Source organism: Lissotriton helveticus, chromosome 9, assembly GCF_964261635.1.
Source record: "Lissotriton helveticus chromosome 9, aLisHel1.1, whole genome shotgun sequence".
NCBI lineage: Eukaryota > Metazoa > Chordata > Amphibia > Caudata > Salamandridae > Lissotriton > Lissotriton helveticus.
Genome location: NC_136070.1, coordinates 615,708,581 through 615,727,841, shown reverse-complemented (window position 1 = coordinate 615,727,841; position 19,261 = coordinate 615,708,581). Strand labels below are relative to the sequence as shown.

The following is a 19,261-nucleotide window of genomic DNA, read 5'->3' as shown; positions in this document are numbered from 1 at the left end:
ATATAGCTTCAAACAATGTAAAAAAGATAATCAATAAGAATTGAAGAATTCTGACTTCCGCCTCCATAAACTGGCCAAAAGCAAGATTTGCCAACAAAAGAACACGCGACCTCAGAGGTATGTTAGCACACACTAGACCTGCGCCTAAAAGACGTGGAGAAGAAACTCCCAGACTATGGAACAACCCCCGATTACAGGTCACTATCCATGTGGTTCATGTTCTGTATGTGATCTAACTAAAGCAATCAAAGTCATCCAACTCCTACCTGGCTTTAAGTGGACCATAAAAAGGCACACAAATTGCAACACTACGCATGTCATCTATATGATCACCTGTCCGTGCAAAACAGAGGATATGCGAACACAGGAGCAACGCTAAATGCAATAGGACCACCACTAAGATGATCAACCACTACATTGAAACAAAACACACAGAGGATGATTTACAGTGGATAATTCTAGAAACCCTTACAACAAAGAATCCTTTTTGAAAAGGAACAAAGATGGGTACACAGACTGAAAACTGATACCTTAGTGTTGAATGATCATATCCCTTGGCGGAGTCTGAATAATTGAATGATCAAGGAATGACATATTGCAACATCAAAAGTAACTACAGACTTAAATAAGAGTCATATTCTTTTGATGCCCACATCATGATAAAATTCCTCCATTGAACACCAATAACCAGCACTGGGAGGACTACTGACTAACCAGCGGAAACAACTTCTAGTAGAATTCGTAAATGATGACAATAGAACACATATGATCAACAGATGAAAGGTGATCCAGTCACCAAACCAATTTGACGGTATAAGACTCTCAATATATGCATCAATACAACAACCTTTCCGTGAAATGTTCACTGTCTATGATATTTAAAGGGAACTAATTTATTTACATTACACGCATCGCCCCAGTTCCAAAAAGAACCATGCTATCTAAACGTGAATTTACAACCATTTAGATCGCACTATACCTCATAAATCATTTTTAGAAAAAAAGACTATATTTTGACTCATGGTCTCTCTCCGCTTTTTATTACCCCACACAAACATACAAACACACACCAGGAAACAGAGTGAACCATCCGGGCCCAGAGCGGAAGAGTCAGCACAAGTCGTGTTGACACTGAGCCGAAGGTAAAAGTCACAGCACGGAGCTGATTCTACAGTAAACCGTAACGTACAATTTACCTTTCTAACTGGAGTCATGTTCTTTATCTAGTAGGCCTAAAGACTCACTGGCAGCCCGTTGATGTATTTATAAAAGAACCACGGAAGGTATGTGTGAGAGTCTTTTCATGGGCGCCTCGCCCAATGTCGTAGCTAAACACCACGCCGAAATTTTAATCTAAGAGACATGCCACGTATGAATGCACACTGATTGGGACATGTATCCAATTGAAAATTAGATGTGCAAGCATAATTTTCTCACTCACGTGCCGCTTATAACACACTTTCTGTTCGGACACAAATGCATTCTATTATGAAACTCGCTAAAGTACTCACCAACATAACCCAACTACCCATTAATTTTAGCTAGTATAATTTAAGCACTCCGCAGTTGTCCGTCGCGGGCGATAAATCGGACATGGCTCATTACAGTTAACCTACACGAAGAGCATCATGAGGTCCGTTTTGGTTCGAAAATACGCTCAAGTCAATTCTCTTCTTTCCTTAACATCTAGTAAAGCGAGGCACGTACAAAAGGAAAAACAAGCATTGGAAATGCAATAGGTCTCGCATTAGGAAAGTTTGAGCTATTGGTATTGTAAATGACACTTTTTTTTATTTATGTGTAGGTTTTGAAAGTAGCAAAATTAATAGCTTTGTCAGTTACAATGTCAATAGTTTTAACTTTTGCAAATGTGACACCTATAGCATTTGTAATGCAATGTGTGTTGTATTTACGTGACTTAGATGTATTGATATTACAAATAACAATGGCTTTTAATTTTGTAAATAATTAATACTTAAATAAAAGTTATTGTAATTTATAATGGCAATAGCTTAAACATTTGTAAATAACTTTTGTGAAGATTATGTTCAGTGTATTTTATTGTGACGACAATCCAAGAACATTGCATTTGCACCTACACACACAGAGCCACACACATGTAGATGTGGTGGTGGTGGATCTGGGGGATATGGTGGTGGTGGATGTGGTGGTGGATGTGGTGGTGGTGGTGGATGTGGTGGTGGTGGTGGATGTGGTGGTGGTGGTGGATGTGGTGGTGGTGGTGGATGTGGTGGTGGTGGTGGATGTGGTGGTGATGGCGGTGGATGTGGGGGTGGATGTGGTGGTGGATGTGGTGGTGGTGTTGGTGGTGGTGATGGTGGTGGTGATGGTGGAGGTGATGGTGGAGGTGGTGGTGGTGGAGGTGGTGGTGGTGGTGGTGGTGGATGTGGTGGTGGATGTGGTGGATGTGGTGGTGGAAGTGATGGTGGTGGGTGTGGTGGATGCGGTGGTGGATGCGGTGGTGGATGCGGTGGTGTATGTGGTGGTGGATGCGGTGGTGGTGGATGTGGTGGTGGTGGATGTGGTGGTGGTGGATGTGGTGGTGGTGGATGTGGTGGTGGTGGATGTGGTGGTGGTGGATGAGGTGATGGATGTGGTGGTGGTGGTGGATGTGGTGGTGGATGTGGTGGTGGTGGATGTGGTGGTGGTGGATGTGGTGGTGGATGTGGTGGTGGATGTGGTGGTGGTGGATGTGGTGGTGGATGCGGTGGAAGTGTTGGATGTGGTGGTGGATGTCATGGTGGATGTGAAGGATGTCATGGTGGATGTGGTGGATGATGTGATGGTGGATGTGGTGGTGATGGTGGATGTGGTGGATGTGGTGGTGGTGGATGCGGTGGTGGATGCGGTGGTGGATGCGGTGGTGGATGCGGTGGTGGATGCGGTGGTGGATGCGGTGGTGGTGGATGCGGTGGTGGTGGATGCGGTGGTGGTGGATGCGGTGGTGGTGGATGCGGTGGTGGTGGATGCGGTGGTGTTGGATGTGGTGTTGGATGCGGTGGTGGTGTTGGATGCGGTGGTGGTGGTGGATGTGGTGGTGGTGGATGCGATGGTGAAGTGGTGGTGGATGTGGTGGTGGTGGTGGTGGATGTGGTGGTGGTGGATGCGGTGGTGTTGGTAGTGGTGGATGGGGTGGTGGTTGTAGTGGATGTGGTGGTGGGTGTGGTGGTGGTGGGTGTGGTGGTGGTGGATGCGAAAACAGCGAAAAGTTACTAACACCCTTCTTCAATGACTGAGTCAACCTTCCACTTTTGATGTATTAGCTTGTAGGTGATTTAAAGGTAAAACAAACCCTCGAAACATAGCTAGGAAGGAGTAGATGCTCCCACAGTATATGCAATGCAATGGTTTTGGATAATGTACACAGATGAAGAGATCGTGAAGTGTTGGGGGTGGGGGAGAAGTTTTTGGGCTTAGCCCTACTGACCGGAGGAACTGAATATCCGGAGGATGCAACTGACTGTTTAACTATAAGCGTTTTATGCTAATGCTGTCCATGGTTTGTGATAAACCAAATAAATCTTGTAATAATAAAAATAAAAATAATACTATAATATAATGTACAAATAAAAACAGTAGCTATAAGAAAAACGTGCACGTTCTAGTGAGTTGCTGTCCTGTTTCCTGTGCTGCAGATCACCATCGTACACCCTGAACTCGAACGCAGAGCATCTAACAAAGGGTAACGCAGGTCGGCGAAGTTCCTCGTTCAGCAAAGTGCGCGAAAATTGCCGTACAATTCCATTTGCAAACATGTTTACCACCGCATTATATGTATTATATATTTCACGAATGCGTGCAAATAGGTTCTCCCTTTGGTACAACGAGCACCAGGTGTATGCATACGTTTATAAACCGTAGACGCATGACTACATCAACAGCTCCCTGTTACAGATTAATATTTTGAAATGTAAAGCCAGGCGTACAGAGCCGTAGGGGGCGAGACCTGTTGATATATAAAACTATTGGTACAATCATCACAACAACGGCACCCTGACGGGTAGAAAGGGTGTAGCTGGGTAGAACGAGATGCCCATCTAAGCGCTAGGCACCGCACCCCCTCGCTCCCCGTCTACCAGCGGGTCCACGTGCCCCACATTTCAAAGGTGAAAGCCGGGCCCGGAAAAAAAACACGTTGTGTGATAGATAGCGCCGAGACAGTAACAAGTGGGAGGGAATAGCTCTCGGCATTGCTGGGTGGGCGGGGGAGCAGGAGTCTGTGGTGTGAGAGACAAATGTTGGTGTGTGAGGCTGCCTTTCAAGTCGGGTGGGGGAGAAGGTAGTCTAAATGCGACAAATGGTAGTCTGGTGCGAGGCAGGGGAGGGGGAGCAGGGTAGCAAGCGGGAGTGGGAGAAATAAGTAGGGTCGGGGAGTTTGTTCGCATATTCGCAAAGGAAACTGCAATAATATATTTTCAGTAGTTTAATGTGTCACTTTGAAAACTGAAATTTAAAATATGCTGTACGACACAGATACATTCCTTATTGATTGTATGAAACTCCAACTGTGCAATAAATAAACCCTTTCCTAAAAATGTCTCCGTGTTGCTACCTTGCGTGTCAAAGCCATTTAAAGATCAACTAATTATTATCGTGAGGTGCGGAGGATGTGTCGTTCTTTCACCACACCCGTTTCATTTTAAATAAAAGTAGTTTAAAACAAAACACAGAGGAGCTCGACCAGAGAGAGAGAGATGCCGAGACATTTCGAATGCATACAATCGAAAGGTGTCAGTTAATGGAGGGAACATACTGAGCAAACATAAGATCTTGAAGAATGAATATACAGACGACCTCTGCCTCTTGCACCCAGCACCGTAGCTAGGAAAGCTCCTGTATCCCCGACTGCACAGCTATTAAGATAGGTGGCTGCGTGTATGTGTTAAAGCTCCTCCTCCCAGAAGCACACTTTCGGGCTTGGGACAAATTGCTTGCAATTTGCATTTTATCTGTTGAAACAGCAGGGTCAAATAGCCGCAATTGAAAACAGAAGGGCAAATACAAATATTGGTTCCTAAACAGAACCACAAAGCGCGTTTACACGGTCTTTTGAGTTCATGCGAGTGATTTGGGCAAGAGCGAGGAAAAACAAGCATTGGCCACGGGGCCGGGAGCGATGACGAATTTTGGATGGGGGGAGGGGGGAGTATTGCCAAGCACTTGAGAGCTAATAGAGATTTTATTACAAAGCCAAACAAAACTGTACCGCAAGTCACAAAAAGAACAAGCTTTCACTTTGTAAATAATACACCCCACCCAAATGGAGATCAGGACTTCAAGGGAACATACAATACCAGGGCTTTGGGGAGAGGAACATTTTCTTGCGTAGTGCTGTGCATTTTTGCCGCTTGGGCTCTCCGTGTCCTATAGAAAGTACAGGATCGCTCGAAAATAATTAAAGCACGCTGTCAAGGTTGAACAGCAATTGTTGAAACATCTGAATGCGCTTCCTAGGTGGGTATACACACATACACAACTTGCAACCAGTCAATTCAGCATCTAAACAGAGAAAGCACCAAGTATAGATTGCGGGTGCACATTGTCTGTTACCAGAATGCAGCCGAACGTTATTAAGAAACCGCAAAACCCTGCGATGAGGACGAGTACTCCTTACGACGAAGGAAGTCGGCAAAGCAATTCACCGGCCACGGTGAGTGACACACGCCTTCCTCTTGACATACACTGAGAGTGCAGACGGTGTATTATGAACGCGTTAAAAGCGGATATGGAACACAAGAATAAACAGAAGGGAAAATAATGTGATGGGGACCGAAAATAATGACCATAACCCTGCGATGAGGACAAGTACCCTTTACGACGAAGCAATTCACCGGCCACAGTGTGTGACATGTGCCTTCATCCCGACATACACTGAGAGTGCAAGCGCTCGTGTATAGAGTAGCGGATGGTGTATGAATGCAATAAAAGCGGATATGGAAGAACGCTACATTAAACAAGACGGAGGGATTAAACAAGACGGAGGGAGAGAAGGGGAGGGGGAGGAGAAATGCGACACGGCGGGCAGGGGAGGGGGCGGAGCGGGGAGAGGGTGTTAAAGCAGCCGGCTGAGGGAACTGATGTGCACGCGCTTTTAAGCTCAATGCGCATGCGCATTGAGCTTGAATTTCACGGGCACTGCAAGGAATCGCCACAATTCCTTGCAAGTTGGTTAAAGACTGTTTAAGCCCCAATAGTCTCGCAAGCTCGATGCGCATGCGCATCGACAGGCGAGACCTAAAAACTTCGCGTTATAGACACATTGGAATAGAAGAGGCTCACGCCGTTAATAAATCAAGACACAATAACAATCCTCCATTATCTCGTGTTAATAGAACAAGTAGAGATATTTTGCCAATAATGATACGCAGTCATGTTATGCACACACCGAAACTGTCTAGCTTTTAAGAACTGGGACAGAGAATCTTTGCCAAGAGAGGAGACAAGTGGTCATGTGATGAAGTATTGCCATTTTCTAGATGCTATTTTTGATTATTTGAAATATTTTAATACGAACAAACAGACAGCACTGATAGAAAGATTGGTTAACTTAATACCTTTCTATACGTTTGTGTTCCCTTTTCTCCATCCCCACCATCTTCTGTTCACGGGTACCGCTGGACCTTGCCAATAAACAGATTAACATATCTTTTCCCACTTCTCCTCGAGAGTAAATCATTTTCGAGGTACATACACTAAGAGACCCCCACAGTCTCATATCACTTACTCACCCAGGTCCTGAAGAAAGCCCATCTGACCTACAGAGGCAAAAAGGGCTGAAACATGTCGACCATTTTAAAGGACGCTTAAAGTGCGGGAGATCCATAATCAAATCTCAGAACGCACTACACCTTGTTTTTTAACCAATATCTCAAATCCAGACTTATTAAATCGACTGGCTGTACGAGTATTTAAAAAAAAAAAAACACTTATGACCCCTATATCACTGATCACTACTGCACTAACCAGGGGTACACCTCCGGGTGGAGGAAGCATGAGCACTAACCCCATGATGATGCGGTCACGTGATTAAGAGGCGGAGAATCAAGATATACCGCCAATTCCATCTTCTACGCGTGAATGAGGGGTTTTTATTGGGACACTGAACACGAGTAATCGCTAACTCAGGTTATGCAGGACAAGAGATTCATTCCCCACATGATTTTTTGGTGTGCAGGCGTATCACAATGACATTCTTGTTTATGCCAAGGATTTGGCAGAGCATAACAAAATCTTGAAGTTCTAAATATCTTGTTGGATAGAGGAATGACTGTTTGGATGGATAAAGTCAAGTTTGCAGGTAATGAATTTGACTACTTCTGTCATAATATCTCTACAATGGGTATCAGTCCGAAACTGTCTCTTTTTAAAGCCATTAGGGAAGCTAAAGCCTCCGTGGACAAGGATTCTTTATGCTAATTTTTGGGGATTCGCAGAGTATTATGCTCGCTTTGTGTCTAGATATGCTCAATGTGTTTAACATCTACGTTTGTTGCTCAGGAAGGGACATACATATGTCTGGGTGGATGAACAGAATGAAGTGTTTGAAAGGGTAAAGGAGTAGACTGTCAATATCCCTGCCCTTTGTGCTTTTTGTGAAAACGCAGCTCTGTCATAACAGTGGATGCTAGTGCTCACGGTGTTGGGGCAATACTCACTCAAAAGGCTACGGATGGCGATAGAACTACAGGGTTTGCCTCCAGAGCCTTAGGACCTTATGAGCAACAGTACAGCACGATTGAGAGAGAGAGAGGCGTTAAACTTGTGCACAGCCTAAACACAAGCAAAGACGTACATTTGGAGAACAAGATTTGAGTTGGTCACAGATCATAAACCTTTGGTGCATGACTTCTCTAATTGTTTGCGTTCCAATATGTCCACCAGACAGGGCTGAAAGCTTCAGTAGTATTGCTTTTACATTAGTCGGTTCCCTGGGTGTAAGAATTTTAGGGAAAATTGTTTATCATGCATGCCTATGGACTGTGATGAGGAGGATGCCCTTGATGATGTGGATGGAGTGTGTTTCACTTGTTGATGCCCTTACTGACTATCAGTCAGTTGTAGATGAAACGATATGATCTAAAGCTTTGTCTGAGGACCACATTTTAGAGAAGGTTGCTGAATACATTGTGTGTGGTTGGCCAGATGCCAGAAATTTTGCAGAGGATTTGAGGATTTTTGTGCAAATTGCTAATGAGTTATCAGTTGAGAATAACATCATCCTGAGGAGTAATAAATGTGTGCCACCTGCAGGTGTGCACGAATTTATTATATCTGAGGCTCGTGAGGGGCATCTTGGCTGTACCAAAACTAGTATGAAGACTAAACAGCACTACTGGTGGCCTTCTCTCGACAGCCAGGTCAAAACTATGACTGACAAACATCTAGAGTGCTTGTTATCTGATAAACATTGGAAATGCTTGCACGTTCCCCTCCATCCAAAGCCCTTTCCTGAGAAAGCTTCGAAGAAATTGGGATTGGATTTTTCTGGCCCGCATTCTAGTCTTCTGTGTAACATGAAGTACACCATTGTACTCAATGACTACTACTTGAAGTGGGTGTATTATGCTTTTGAGTGTTTGCCCGATGCGGAGTCAGTAAATGCATTTTTAGAAAGGATTTTTGTGTTGGAAGGATCTCTCAAGCTTGTGGTCACTGATAACAGTACACATTTTGCCCCTGAACACGTGTACATTTTTAACCAGCATGGATGTCAAGCAACTTATGGTTGCCTTATACTTCCCTTCTTAAAATGGCCTGGTTGAACAGGCCAACAAAATCATTAAGGAAGGCATGCAAACTGCTGTATCTTCAGGATTGGATGTTGAATTCTTTGTGAATCAAACGATTTGGAGTTCTAACATATACCGCATTGTACCACTGGTGTAGTCTCATTTTATTGCTCAGGGGTAGACTGGTCCACACACTTTTATGTCCATCTTGGTTGTCTGAGAGGACACGTAAGGGTACTTGTACAATACCACCTAGGGATGAGGTTACTTCTAAGGTTTAATTGCAACAGTCTAACATGAAATTGAGGTGTGATGGAAAACGTGTTTGAGACCTCCTTGGAAGTGTGTCCTAGTGACTGGGTTAGGATTAAAAAGTCCCATAAAAACCAGGAAAGGAGTTTACCAATTTTCTGTGCCAATGCAAGTAAATAGAGTCTCCAAAAGGGCAGTTCCGATAGTAGGAAAAGGATGGTGGAATAAAAGACAACTGGTCAAGGTGACTCCTGAACACGTTGATATGTCTAAAAAGAGGGATTGTGTTGTGAGTGCTGATTGGGCACAGTGGCTTCAGCTTCCGGTGCCAGCTTCAGGTGGGGATGGTAGGGGTGCAAATTATGTGGGAAGTATTTCTGAGTCTCTTAGTTCATCCAGTTCTCACACGGTTATGAGCTGCGTGGGTTCCCGCATTAGGAGAATTCCTAAGAGGTTTGAGGATTTAGTACTTTCCTAACCTCACCCTGGTCTTTTGTGCTTGTGTTTTGTTTCAGGTCAAAATGGGAAAGATGGTGTGATGTTGCTTGAATGTGACTTTAGGAATTAGTGTGCACGTGTGATGTTCCCAGTGCGTGTAAGTTATTGTTTGTACTCTTACTTTGCCTAAGCACCATATGTATATATTTGAAAGTGTTTACTTTCAATTTGGTCATGAGGAATTTATGACGTTACAATGCATACATTTACAATGCATGCGTTTACAACGCAGTTTTTACATCGCAACATCCTTTACAACGCATTCTTTTACATAGCATGCCATTACATCGCATTTTCAGAAACTACCTTTACAACACATTCCATTACATTGCATTATACCTTTACAACGCATACCATTACAATGCATACCATTACATTGCATTCAAGGTAAGTGTTGGATAGTATAGGGGTAATAATTACGATTCTAACTCCGGTGAGTGCAACAGTAGGGTAAGTGTTGGATAGTGTAAGGTTCTATGCGATGTAATGGGATGTGTTGTAATGACTTGCAATGTAGTGACATGAATTGTAATGACATTCATGGTAATGGCTGCGTTTTAATGACATGAAATGTAAAGGATGTTGCGATGTAATGAGTGCTATGTAAAGCTAGTGCGATGTAATGACTGCGTTGTAAAGGTTGTTTCCCGCCCATGAGCACTTCTACTGCAGTTAGCTCGTTTCCAGTTACTTCCTTAGTAACCTGTTGGAATCTGAGCTGGCTACACACGAAGCATCGTGATTTGCAATAAAAGAAAACGTTACGCCTCCATTTTCTTTTATTGCAAAAGTTCAGACCCATGACGCTCAATGTGCGGCCAGCTCAAATCCCAACAGGTTTCTGAGGAAACAACAAGAAATTAGCTAACCGCAGTAGAAGCGCTCATGGGGAAATCCAACGTAAACACTTTCAAATATATACATATGGCACTCGGGCAAAGTCAAGCGTAAACAAGAACTTGTACGCACTGGGAACATCGCACGTGTACGCTGATTCTTAAAGTCACAATCAAGCAATATCACAATCAGGTTAACCATATCCTCCCCTTCTACTACCATGGAATAATTTTAAATCAATGGGCTTCAGCGAGTTTTCCTGATTTGCATATTTTATACAGCCATAAAATAAAAGATAAGCACTGTTCACGTTTGCTTACTGTGCATGACGGCCCCATGTAATTTAATTAATTTAATTTAATTGTGGGTTTATATAGCGCTAGGAATCGACTCCCGGAGGAGTATCTCCACGCTTCGACCGCTGGGGAACCCGTCCTGGCTCACCCTGAGAGATGGTCCCAGATGGGTATCTCTAAGGTGCAACCAAGCATCCCCGGCGATCTGGGGGGGCCGTTGTGAAGATGAGGCAAGCTGATGCCCAGAGTTGCCGCGTGTGGTCTCTGACTAGAGTAGGCACTGAGGCGAGAATTATCGAGTCCGCTGACCCTGGTCCACGACCCTGCCGCGTCGGGAATCGAACCCTGGTCCCGGGCCGTTCTCTGCTTACGGGTCTGCCGCCTCTAACCAGTGAGCCACACTTCTCCACTTTTGTTTAGCATCAAATAAGGCATTTTCCTTAGGATTGGTATGCTTCATTTTCTTTTTTACTTTGATATTGTAACAGTTCTAAAAACTGATATAATAAACTTTCAGCACAGAAAAGCTCTATGCTCAACTGCCCCAAGGTAAAACATGTGACTGACCCACCATTTAATGAAATATTGCAAGCTAGAGATTCAAGGTAATTATGGGAAAAAGAAGACAGACGCCAGTTTTTTTTATACCATTTGTCTATGCCAATACATGGGAATAACACATAATTCTTAGCACTATACACATTTTTGTTCAGTTGCTTTTCTCAAACAAAGTTGTTTTAAGAAAGGTATCACCTGGTCCACGACTTCAATATTTAATTTGTAACAATATCATATTACTTGAAGTGGTCAAAGAAAAGGTATTTTCCATAAATAATTAAAAAAGAAAATATGAATTATACTTTCTCCTCCTTACCACATAAGTATACACAGCAAAGGGAGTAAAAGAATGACAAACAGAAAGTTTTGCCTACACTGCAAAACGGAAGTGTAAAACACTCAAAATACTATTCTTGTAGTTCATCTACTACACAATGAGGTGTACGGTAGCCAACTAAAGTTTAAAAAAAAAAAAAAGTCTTCATTTAAACATACATCTTAACATTGATCTTTAGAATTTAATTTTATATATTTGCTCCGGTCCTCTGAACACTGGGCGATAAGACTACGCACAAAAGGGCATGACTGAAAGGCAGGCACAAAAGGTTGACCAGCGAGGTCTTTGCGAGAGAAGCCAGTAAAAATAAAAAAAAATACCCCCTGCGAAAATTACAGCTTGAGAAGTTAAAACAAAAATACCGAGAAGTTAAAACAAAACCAACCAGAAGAAAACTAGGTCATTCCTTTTAACATGGCATTAAGGCAGGTTGAAAGCTATGTTATCTTGCATGAATGAGGGGGGCACAATTTCAGACATGCCCTTAAGCATGCATTCTAAAGGGCTGGTAAAAGGGCAAAGGGTATTTTATCGCCAATTACAACCCAGCAAAAGAAAAAACTAAACAGATGTGCGTCTATGGCCCACCAGCTAGTGGCACCAGTTTTGCTCTAACTGGGCAGAATTTGAAAACCCCATAAACATTTTTTTGGCTCAAATTACTCTATTAAAGGTGGGAATTATTTGTAGTCCCCTACATTGTAAAGACAAGTAAAGATAGATTTTTCACCAACACTTGGTTGTAGCTGAAACAATGCCCTAGTTGGAAAATAGCTCTCTGTGGCTTTAAAATCTAAGGTAACTTGTTTAGAAAGGTACTGCTTCTCAGAATGAACTTAGAACTGACCAAAGGTCCATCAAAGTTCCAATCTCGTGGCAAATTGAACTATTTTTCCAAAATTCATTGCCAGATTACATTCTTACAAAAGATTTCTAATGCATTCATAATGGAGACTTAAGGTGTAAGTAAACAATTAACTCCAAGAATCATGGCGAGCCCTACTAGAAGATACCTTGTTTCAAACAGTCAAAAAACGAAACATGCAAGACTCACTGAGCCATTTACCAATCACCAATCTGAAGTTTTCATTATATTTAAGATGCCAATAAAATGATAGCTATGCAGTAAGATCATAAGTATTTGTTGTGCTTAGGTGGCAGTTTTCGCATTTCAGCATGAAGATGTCATTAGTGCACCGAATGCCAACTACAAGCTTAACAAACATTAATCAAGAGAATGACAAAAGCAATGTAATACAAACTAAATTAAAAAAGGAGCAGGATAAAAACTCAAATACAGTTAAAAAAATTAAATTAAAAAAAAATTAATAAATGCAAGTAAATAAGTATTACACTTGGTCAGCGTTTTTGGTGCATAATACGCCAGACCAAAAAGATAGGACAACAATGTACTACAGCCATGTGCATGCAATGGTTTGGCAATATAGAACCAACCAAAATTAATTTCTGACCCATAACACCATGAATTGATGTGCTGACACCAATGCATGAATATTAACACTGCTGCAATGTGGGGGCAGTCCATTATTTTCGGTGTCTGCTTGCAATTTTTGAACCACTTTCGAAAACAAAGTGAGCTTAATGATCCACTTACTCATAAAATATACACACAAGAGCTCATCAACATGTTGACTGAAAATAATGACAGCAGCATCTCTGAAGAGAAATAATGAACTCACTAGGATAAAAATTCTAAAAGCATTCAGCTATGATAAGCAATGCCAGCATCTAGGCACTCCATGAGGTTTGCCTTTACATACTTTTATCAAGTATCAATAGCTATTTGCGACTTATGCATACAATAACAGAAAAATCAAATCATCACATATTACAACTTGAATTGCGCTAAAAGCGAATGGGGTAGGCGTGTATGATAAATGGTGCATCACTAGACAGCAAGGTTTCTACAAGAGTTCAGTCACAGGTGTGCAGATACTCAATTTTCTGCGGGATAAAGGTGAATAGGGTTGGGGGCCCACTCCTGCCAAAGAGAATGGCATTCATGGAAGAGTGGGTGTGGTGAAGAAAACAATCCAATAAAATTAAAAGTATTTACTATCTTTAACCCAGAGTCAATGTTACCAATATGGATGGGTATTTGATGACTTCCAAGTTATCACTAGCACCTTCTTACCCATGCTATTCATCTGCCACAATCTTGGAACGGATCCACGCCCATAATTCTATATCCTTATAACCATCATTTATCTCTACATCGTAACATTTGCCATCTCCCTCTTGATGCTAATGACACCACCTGCACTCTTCTCCAGAGGTAATCCACTATTGATCAGGATATTACACATTCCTTACCCCCTAGGATTCGGTCTTCTTCCTCACCAAGAGGTAACCTTCTCAACTCTCGTACCTCTTCTTGGGTTTTGCAGTCTTCTAGTGCCCCCAACAAACAATTTCCTATGATTTCACTTTGCTTCCTACTCGAAATATTAAACTCACAGAAGTCAGATCTTTCCACCAACCAAATGTACTTTCATGGTTACCTTCCGACACCTTCATGATTTTATTTCAGCCCTCTTTGCAGAGATATTAAGACAAACCCATAATATTACCTTTCCCCTGACCTCCATGTTAAACCATTACAACCAATTGATTCTTCCACTTCCCTACACAATTGTTTTTAGTACTTTTATTTTTACTATTTCAACACTCAAATTCTCCCACTCCAGGTAGCAGTACGTTTACTTTGCGGGTTACAATAGTACTCTATGCTAGACTGCTGATGTCTCCCATTACAGTCTGAAGTAGGCGGGAACCAGAAGATTCACCCAGCTTAATAGGTGATCCTACCCATTGTACATATAAAAGGAGACCACCATTTTTTTCATCCTCATTTCCTCCGGTCTTTCTTTTTGTCTTCCACTTATTTTTTCAAGTAAATAATACATCTACTTGCGGTTTCTTAACTACTAGAGAACAATTATTTGATTACCTAAAGCCTAGGCAACTTTGTCAACACATCACATAACCTATATGTAGCCCACCAAGTCCTTGAAACTTAAAGGTCATTGTTAGCTGTACAACTCTCACCTGAAAAGAAATCATTCACCCAACCAAGTACAATTTAAAGTATAAACAGTAAAGACAAAAGCTCGTTTGTGGGTCCAATCTAAAAATGTATGAAAAATAAGGTTTTCTTCAAATACTCAAGCAACTGAATTGCTGGCTATAAAATTAACCTCAAATTGACATTTAGTCCATTAATCCAAGTGATCAATTCAATCTTTTCACAATAATCTTTGTCAGCAGTCTCTTGCAATTTCTCTTAGTACAAAAATCTCGTTATGATGTCAAAGTTATCGCTTCAGTTATAGAAGTTACTTTAGGACATCCAAACAAGATTTTCTGCATAAGAGAAATTGTATGAGAATCTTTTAGTTTTGAATCAAGTGGCAATCATAATAAAGATTGCAAAAAAGCATTTAAACTATCACTATGAATTAATGGACTAAAAATAAATTTGTATTTATTAACGGCATAACCAGCAATTGATTAGAAAAGCTCCTCTTTTTACATATCACTGTTGTCTAAAATGTACCAGAGGGAACTTGTGTCTAGAAACTTTAGTGCCTGGCTATATATCCTGTTACCCCAAACTGTTTGTACAGTAGCATAGAAGGTAGCTACAACACTAGATATGCACCACCTTCACATGTTCTATAGTATGGATCTTGTTTTCATTACACAGGACACAATGCAATATTAATGCAAGCAACTAACCTATCAATCATACTGTGACTTGATTAAAAAAAAGTCTCTTCAAACATGCAGTTAGGTCTGATAATAAGGCTATATACAAGAACTGACTACTTTTAAACCACCAACTTAAAATTCATAACATTCATGAACGTCTTTATTGTGTGCCTATAGGTGCGCCTAATTGGCAGTCTACACATGGAGCGTAAGAGGCAAACCCTGCCTCAATCCATATGATGCATGTCAAAAGCAATGAAGTGAGGAAAAATTCTGCAAGTGTGTGCAAAGAGCTGCATGTTTCTACGGGGTATCAACAACAAGGTAATACATATAAAACAGGGGCATACTTAAAAGTAGGCCCCAAGCATGATAGACAGTAATTCAGAATGAAACATACCTTAGGATAAAATTCTGATGCCTTTCTGCGTTTTGCTAGAGTCTGTGGGGCAGGTTTCAATATGGGTTCTTCGCTGGCAGCCTACACAGAACATATCCTACCTAGAATTATTAATGCACCACAGTAAATTTTTCAGCAAGCATCTATAGCACTAATTTGGGTTAAAAACCTAATCTATTCATACTCCACCATTCACAAGTCTATAATGATATAGGTTTTGTAAAGGAGGAATTACAAATTACAACTATAGAATTCGCCATCATCATTTTTTACAACATTGTCCCTTAGTGTATAAAACAGAATTTTTTCCCAAGCTGTCATTCGCTATGCCTAATAAGTGACAATTTTTTCAGTCAACACAGCATTTAATTATTCAAAGAAACAAGCAAAACAACAGATTGAGTGAACAGACATCACCCAGCTCCAGTCAATGGAGAACGCCTTCTTTAGGAATCTTTTGCTGTCCCAGTTAGTTGTTCTAATTTTGTATGTCACGGTGAACTTAGCACCCTGTTTTATCCGATTTCATTACATTTCAGAAAATGTTACTTTGGCACAAAGTATGGACCAGTGATTTTACTATTTTAAACCGGTTGATCCTTAATGACTGTCTAAAGCAGAGCAGCTCTGGAGCGTTTCCACGGTTTAAATCTATAACATAATTCTGTGTGAAGCTGGGGCATGCTCAATACTTTGACTCACCTGATATTTTACACAGGATCAGCATAAAAGATAAACATTAATGTTCATCTTTTCTGAAATATTAAATATTCTCCAGGGAAATGGTTATGCCTACGGTTAAGCCTAGTGGCATTAATAACCAGTTGACACAGGTCACAGATGGCATTCAGCCATACTTAACTGCTATACACAACCAACACCAAAGATTTGTTTAAACATGTTTTATTAGACATTTTTTATCACTCAGTCACTTTTCCTGACAAAAACGACTGGTCGGAGGTTCTGACCATTGCCTTTACGATGGTGTTACTAGGCAATACACTATATTTTCTACTTGTTTTACGATGTGTCCCGCAGACGCTTTATTTTTCACATCTTACATGACCTTAACTTTAAACAATGCCGGTCAGCACTATTGTTTCTACAACTGCTGAACTCCTTATTGATTTGCTGCAGTATTTCGAGTTTTTCTATGGTCCGTGATACAACTAAGGAAAAATATGTTTGCACAGTAATGATGTTAATCAATTTAAATGGTGTTATGCTTAATGTTTTAGAATCATGAAGAGTTTTTATTTAATGGTTTTTGTTTTCATGGTTGCTTTTTATGACAATTGAATAAAGCTGACTTTGATTGATAACAGTTTTAAAACCTGGAAGGAAACTAAGCCATGGTGGTTTCACTCAATTGTATGTACAAAATGCAAAACAACTTCTGCTGTTGGTTTATATACCTAGCATTAGAGTGAGTAGGCAGCACTTCATTAAAAACCATGTGATTGCTGAAAGTCAGAAATGGCCTTTCAGAAATTAGAAAATGTGAGATTACAAGGGTCTATACTGAACTTTTTTACAACTTAGAGATGTTCCCAGAAAAACCTTATGATAGAAGAATACAGAAAGACTGGGTTCAACGGACACGGACCTCCGCTATCAACATCCCCATATCGAACCCCTGCACCTTCCAGAGTCCCAAAAGAAGTGCAACAACATAAGACACCATGAAGGTCAGTAAGGATCACACAACTGAATAACGAGTCCCCAAATAGGGAAATACCCAGTACACCCGTTGCCACCTACATTGCCAATTCCTAACGACGTGCTGTTTAACCTACCAGAAGCAGACGCTGCACTTAGGATAGAGTCCGAAGAATATGGAGATGGGGAACTATGTAGCGGCTAACGGCTGAAGAAAGTCATAAAATTTGAAGCTCCTGGTCTCTTTGATAACTAGGACGACAGGAGTGCCTCCACCTACTGGGAAACAAAACAGGATTGTTAATGGTCACACCGATATACTAGGGGTTAAGTTGACAGGTGCTTTAATAATGGCAGCTTTTTTCTTGACCTCATCTGTGTTTCTTTGTAGCACATCCTCTCAAATGCAAGCTAGCCTGTCAGTGTTTTTTTTTACTGAAGCTTTGTTTGCCAGCTACAATACCTCGGGATAAAGAAAAACAAAGCTGTGAAGTGCAGGAAGTGCAAAGATTTACATTATCGTGGATCACCATTTGTCAAACTTGTAGAGTCTGTCTTCGGATGTTGCTCTGCTTGTTCCACTTGACAACTCCATTTAAATTAAGTAGAGTGGATGAAAAATTGAGGAGCAGTTAAATGTTCCATACAACAAGGATGTTTACTCCAATATAGGTAGTTGTTTAAAACATCCTTACCTCTAAATCTAACAGCAGACTGAGAGGGTTGTTACTTTATTCTGTTTACTGTAGATAGCCATTCTCCCCCGATTAAAAACAGAACGATATGATATGAGACAGACCATCGATAGTAGTGCTAAAAGGACGATGCCCCTCTCCTATCAAACTCCACGTTAAACTACCAGCCCCATTAGCACCTGACCCTTTCCCTACAAAAACAATTTGATGCGAGTGCATGGTAGACAGACTGTACACGAAGTCCCACCTAGGCAGTTTACTAACGATGACAGTGTCATATATAGTCCACTCTTTTCAATTAAATCCTTCCCTTGGGATTGAGTAGCCAAAGTTAAACACTTGTTGAAATTCCTTCCTAACACACTGCACAATGTGGCATCTCAGAAACCAGAAGGGGTCATGAAACAAGCATTGGTGCTCAGAAGGGCCAGTGAAAAATACATTATGCCTCCTGAGAACCTATATATTTCCATCACAACTATTTAGTTCTAATGGACAAACACCTATAGAAGATTACATCGGTGAGAAATTCAACATATATATTCAAAAATATTAATAAAAATGAAGCAGAGAAATTACTTTTCCAAGGCAAATACGATCGGGACAAAGCACTAAAGCACTTTATCAAATAAAAACAGGTAGTTCTCATAGTTATCAAAATCAGGCGTAGGATGCACTTCAAAGGACTTTCATAAGATTCTGACTGCGTCTATAACCTGTTCGATAACTCAAGAATACTCAAGCCTGAGCTGTTGTCAACACGGGGTGAGGGAAGAGATGAGGAGCAGGTCTACCCCGTGGAAAGGTAGGTGCGGTGGTTGGTATAGCACAGTCCATCACAGCGAAAAGAGAGCAAATTGAACCCCTGAACGATCACTTACAGCCCTCATGGCGGCCTCGGTGGCGGCGCTGGCCCGAGGTGGGTTGTAGAAGTAGATCAGTCGGCCTGGACACAGAAGTGGCACTCTGCAGCGACGGCGGTGGGCGGGACCTAGCCCGGAGCAGGGGGTGCTCGGAAGGCTGTAACTGAGGAGGACGCAGGAGGTGACGCACCGGTGACGCACTTAAAGGCCGCGTGGCTCTCGGCGATGGATAGCCGCACACATGCCAGCGATAGGTTGGAGTCCTGCTGTTATACTAAAGTCGTGGAAGAATTTTCTCATCAGCACAGAGGCCGTCTTTTCGCATGACGAAGGCGTTGCAGCTGTACCGGGCGCTGTTCAGCTATGGCTCTACCACCTCTAATT

General features: G+C 41.6%; 1 protein-coding gene across 2 annotated transcripts in view; it reads right to left on the bottom strand.

The window, feature by feature from the left end:
• Positions 1-19,032, bottom strand: part of AKT2 (AKT serine/threonine kinase 2) — a 475,180-nt gene extending 456,148 nt beyond the window's left edge. The window contains exons 1-3 of one of the 2 annotated variants that reach the window (XM_078660662.1): positions 18,896-19,032; positions 17,457-17,598; positions 15,661-15,761 (exon numbers count right to left, since the gene is read on the bottom strand). The gene's annotated coding sequence lies outside the window, so the exon portion shown is untranslated. Of the gene's footprint in view, positions 1-15,660; positions 15,762-17,456; positions 17,599-18,895 lie in introns of those variants that run through there. The other variant, XM_078660664.1, reaches the window with a different exon arrangement.
• Between the last annotated feature and the right edge of the window lie 229 nt (positions 19,033-19,261).